Below are 6,150 nucleotides of genomic sequence, written 5' to 3' on the forward strand. Positions count from 1 at the left end.
GATAGGGGTGTCACAACACACTATTGTCACAATACAATATGTATTGTGATACATGTGATGGTCCTGAAGGGATACGTGTGATGCATAACAAGTATTGCGACTCATCGGTACATAATGAGTTGCACCCCTAATCTCTGACCCCTAACTAGTAATATTACCATCAACAGTAGATCAAGATCAAATCAATTTCAATTGGGAGCTGGGTTGGCAGAACTCAAGCTAGCCCCCCTACTGAAATCTGAAATATAACCCCTGTCCATGACACCAGCTATTCTAACATTAGAGGAAGGCGTAAAATAGAATTAACAGGAGCAGAGGGAGTTAAGAGCCTTGAACTGGGAACAGGGTACAGTGTGAGACTGAACAATCACCCCATATAGAGGATGACAGCAAAACATTTGGAAAGCTATAGCATATTGTAGAGTTCCTGAAAGGTGCGGATAGTGGAGAAAGGGGTGTTATTTGCAACACACAATCATCATGAAATTCTGAAAAACCATGGTGCACTTTTGCAAGTTTAACTTAGCAATCAGTATCACTGCCTGAGTCCTCTATCCCACACATTTGTGCCCTTACCATGACACTGCATCAGCATATATAAGAGAATCTTAGCTGTTTTCAATAAGTAAGTTCCAGGCTATGTTAGGTGTCGTGCCTATTCTTACGGGCCGAGGTTGGGTATACCAGTACACTGTTTGTAGAAGCCACCTTAAAAAATGTCCAAGTTCTTAATCAACGCCAGCTGTGAATGTGTTATTCTTAATCTCACAAACAGGAATAGAGAGAGTGAAAGGTGGTGATTGAAATTAATTATACATACAAGAAGCTTTAAAACTACAAGAAAGGGTAGAGTTAGAAGGGACATTGGAACAACTAATTGTGTTCCAAAATCTGTCAAATTGGATAGGTCATGGTTCCAATGCATGCATGATCCTAAAATCAAATATATATTGCTTTCAATCTGCTAAACCAGTGTAAGGTAAAAAGTAGATAAAGCCTTACACTTCTGGTGGTCAGACATATTGTTACATTTTGAATCAAATAGCTGTACCAAAATTTCTTCAGTTATAAAGTATTTAGGTAATTTGGAATTCTCAAGTTCGTTTATGATTTATTTCATATTCTAAAGGAGATGGCTTACAACAAGCACCATATCTCTTAACTGTTTCTTTTATCATTCTTATTAGAATCCTGTATCAACTGACCCACAGCATAAAATTAATTAGCCATCAATAACTCTTCTTTGATTAATCCTACATTGACACAGACTAGGGTCTTCTACTTTAGAAAATAGATAGTATTGAAACATAGCTGGATGTATTTCCACAGCATACTGTAGATATCATCCCTGTTTCAGATGTTCATTCCAGAAACCAACTGTACCTGTTATAAAAGCAATAATACAATTTACTTTTCTGGTTCTTAAAACTTGTCTCTTGCATATCATAACAATACCGTCTAGAATGCTATCTCAGAAACTCTTGAACTATAAGCAGTAGAGTCTTTGCATGTGGTCATTGTGTTATACAGATCCACCTTAAAAGATTAACCAGGACAGGTATGTGCAGGTATGTTCAGACCACTGGCTGGTATTTGTTTGTGTTTAGAGCAATTGCTGGTGTCATCACGTGCCTCTGTTGTATGTCTAGGTGAAGGTGAAGTGGGTACTGTAGCTGCAGGAATGTCCATAGAATTGTTGACAGGGCATTTTCAGTAAATAAACTTACACAGTTCACTTAAGTTTGGCTTGAAACCACTTGTGTACACCCTTTTTTCTGTCTGTGTTACTAACGTTATATACACAGGAGCTGAGCTTATCTGTTATATAGAACAGGCCTCCCATCTGTTTCATAAATTATGTTTTGGAGAAGTATATTCTAGTATAATAAGTATATATCCTGTTTGTTTGACCTTTATGTTTGTTTTACATGTTGTACTGTTTTTCTGTGCCAAACCACTAGCTAACAAGTGTTAGTTGCTCACCAATCCTGGTCATACATTTGCACCCCCAGAATGCTGGTGGGAGACTGGGATCCAGATAGCATTAGTGAGGGCGGATGGAGGGCACGGTTTAGGGAAAGAGATAAATAGGAGTGCATGCCTCAGCGTGGATAGGAGAGTTGGAAAGTGAGTGAGTGGCAGTCAGACAGAGCGTAAGACAGAACCGGAGGTTACTTGAGTGAGCGTGACAAGGAGATTTTATTATTTTATTTTACTTTGGTGTGGTCCACGGCAGACAGTGGTCAGTATACCATGTTAAATAAACAACTTGTTGAATCATCCTGCCTTTGTGGAGTCTGCTTTTATTTCACATGGAACGCTACAATATTTTCTGAACATTGTTTAAATTTGCTCATTTGCTCTTTCACTTTGCCCGGACTCCTGTGTGTGATATGGAATGTGAAATTGCCGTTTTATCCCTAACATTCTTAGGTATGGTTACATTATTTTGGGACCTTTAGCGGATTGAATACAAAGAGGTAGGCCCCGTCCTGTCAATAATGTACTTGCTCAGTTAATATCTTAGTCGTATTTAGAACTATGTTATTTTTTATAAGGAAGCACTTCTATCCTTTTTGAAAAGAGATCTGTCACAGTCAAAATGTATACTTGTTACCTTAGCTTGTATTTGATTAGGGTCCAACAAACTCAATTTGTAAAACATTCCACGGACCTGTTAGTTTCTGCAGGAACTGGGGTTTGTGCGCATACTTATACAGTTATCAAAGTAATTGTGTATTTGCTTTCGCATTTCCGGCCACCAGCCTGCAGCTTTTAATCTTTGCATTGTTTTATCGGTACTTAAGTACCACCCAGGCTGGCTCTGCTTTCAGTTCTTTTTGTTATAACACGATGTTCAGATTTGGAGCATGAGATTATGTGTGAATTTAGACAGTGGGTTCTAATTTTCAAATTCACATTTATTCTCTTTTGCGGTTTCAATTGCCTGCTTAAAGTGTTCATCTTCAGGCTTCTATGTCTAGTCTGGTGGTGTCCGATGTCATACCTTCAGAAACCGCCACTCCAGGGACGGTTAAAATGGAGAGCCGATGGAATGTCCACGCGTCCCCTCCTCGAGGACCCTGTTTCATAAGGAGATCAGCAGTAGCGTTAGAGGAAGCTAACAGAGAGGATTTGGAGGGAGCTTTGACTTTCAGGACATAGTGTGGAAAGGGGAAGGTTAAAGCAAGGAGTGTAGTACAGTTGAGGTGGTCAGTATGCTTAAACAGGAGCCATCTGAAGAGGTGAAATACTGAAAGAGTCAGAAGGGAAGAGATGCAGTGAGGGAATTACACACCCATGAGGAGGAGTCAGATAAGAGGACACAGGCATGTTGGGGAGAAAGGAACATTTCTAAAGCATGCGCTACAACAGCCAGCTCAGCTTATTGTGATGATTTAACATAGCAAGAACGTGACATGGAGGTGCATTCAGAAAAAAGAGTGTGGATGTACAGGCCGAAAACCACAAAGGGATGCTATCCTTGTAGATGCAAGGCCCATCTGTGAAAACCTGTATGCACTCAGAAATGTCTATGTGAGTGCCAGGGAAAGAGAGGAAAAGGGGGGTGGATTATGAACAAGGATGTCAGCAGAACAGTCATGTAAAGGTCCATTATATTACAGACTGTGGGCTGCTGGAGACCGGGAGGATGCAGGCTTAACCGTGACTTAAAAGTTTCTGTATTAGATATCTTTAAGTTAAACCTGATTAATAAATTTTTTTTTGTTGTTTTAAATCTAAAAATACATGTGACCACCCTAATTTTTAACATTGCTTAGCAACGGTGAGAACTAAGTTTTATCTGTAGTCGCTTGATTTTCAGAAAGAGTGGGTCAAGCCAGAGAGGTATTTACAAGCTCACAACTCCACCTTCAGGAATGTTTATAAAATTGAAGCTGTTATTCTGTATAGTTAAGTTTGTTGCCAATGTTAAAAAAAAAATATATATATATATATATATATATATATATATATATATATATATATATATATATATAATATATATATATATATATTATGGATTCTGCAGTACATCAATATTTCTGTAGGGTGCAATTTGCAGCCTGATATCGTAGGGTGCAATTTGCAGCCTGATATCGGATCATTTTTGTCATACAGTGAATGATGCATTTTTGTTGCACTGTATCAACAGTTTTGTGTCTAATGCTTATTTTGCCAGACGATTACAAAACTCCTGATAAAAAAAGAACTCTGTTGCTAGTTTTGTTACTAAGAAAATGCAACTATAAAAATACAATGCATCTTGTTTTCTTGAATGTGATCCTCTAAATTGAGCATCAATAGACACATAGTTTTGTCCTTCGTGGAAATGTCTGTGCAGGTGCTCCCTCTAGTGGGTAGCAGCTTCAGATTAAATCTAAAATATGTGTCTTTCTTTTTTATTCTATTTATTTTACTATTTTAGAAAAATAACCACCTGAGAACAACATCTGTGTCTCAAAATCTTTTTTTTAACACTAAGTAACTTAACAGAAAGACTACCCTAGAATAGCCAATTATATAGTTGCAATGACTATGACATATTTATATAGCTGGGCTTTATAACAGTATGACTCATTTCTATTTGATTCAGTCTGTATTCACTTACAGTTTGCACAAGGGTGTTCATATTTATAAAAACAAAATAGACATTTTTGTATCTTGTTACCAAGCTTATTGTTTTTATGTAAAGCAAGCAAATACAAATAAGTTAAAATATTGCATAATACAGGTTACATGCTTTCTAACAAAGGATTTAACTATTTTCACATCTCAGACATACATACATAACCTAACAGACTGCATTGTAAGGTGGAGTATACAGATAATATGCTTGTCATACATTGTTAGAAATACTGTAATCTATGCTATAGAGTTATATGACTGTTATATATATTTTAAATCATACCAAAAACACCTTTATCTGAAACAGTTCAGTGCTGAAATGCAAGTTCTCCAATTATGATTCTTATAGTGCATAAGTCAAATTCTTGGACAGCATTTGGTGATGAAGTAAAACATTGGAAATAAGAATGGGAATAGCTCAAAGACACAGGTGAGTTATGGTTAGCACTCATGGCATTTTGCCCTGGAATTTAAGGATAGTCTTAGCTAACTCTTGTCCGTCTAGGTGTGAAACGTGTAGTCATTCCCCCATTTGAAAAAGTTAAAAACTGTCCTTTTCTCATCTTCTTGTGATAGCTTTCTTTGCTTGGTCAGATGTCTGAACACAATGCCTGTTCAATTCTGGCATGACCACAGTTAAAACTTGTACTTATTAGAAATGTTCATATGGTGGACACAATGCAAAATCTTAATATAGAAATGCCCCCTGCTATCCTTAATAGCTTGACATATTTAAATATTACCAACAGATGGCAGTACAGTCCTAAAATTCAGTACCAGGAAACCAAAAACACAGTAATTGACTCCCTCTGGTTTAACTTGAGGAGAGGTGTTTACTGGGAAGTATTTGGGGGATTTACATTATTTTACAGAAGACAGCTACTTAAATGTACAGAACAAAACAACTTGTACAAAAGAGAAGTTAATAGACACCACCCTCAAACAAGGAGGAGGATGCATCATACTATTAATAAAGGCAAGACATAGTTATTAAATCTGAGATTGACAAGAGTTATTAAGTGACATTTATCAACAACTGAAAAACCCAGTTCATAAAAAACATAATCATGATTCTACCACAAAAATACATGAAAGAATCAGACATGTTGTGGGTTAATTGTTGACCAAAAAATCTGATGATCGCAGACTTCATGCATAATCCCTAGATTCTGTATTCTTCAACAAAAGTGTCCCTGGTTGTGGAGTCCCACAGAAAGATGTAGCTCATATTTTACAGCCATTAGTTCCTTTCATGTGTCCGGCTTACGATTTGGCAGAGCAGTATTCCGTACCTGAAATATACTTTAACAGCGTAAGTGTGCCTTTGTTAGTACATATTATAGAGTGCACAAGGTTATCTCTATTGTGGGTATACAGTGTTCAGAGATTTAAGTTGCAGCCCATCTGAATGTAATGAGTTCCCCCAACTGGATAACTGTACACTGGTGACCAGTAATGGAATCGTTGTTTTTTTTAGCAATCTGTTTTATTTTTAATTTAGTGCTAAATTATTTTACCCAC

Source organism: Polyodon spathula, chromosome 24, assembly GCF_017654505.1.
Source record: "Polyodon spathula isolate WHYD16114869_AA chromosome 24, ASM1765450v1, whole genome shotgun sequence".
In the NCBI taxonomy this organism is placed as follows: Eukaryota; Metazoa; Chordata; class Actinopteri; order Acipenseriformes; family Polyodontidae; genus Polyodon; species Polyodon spathula.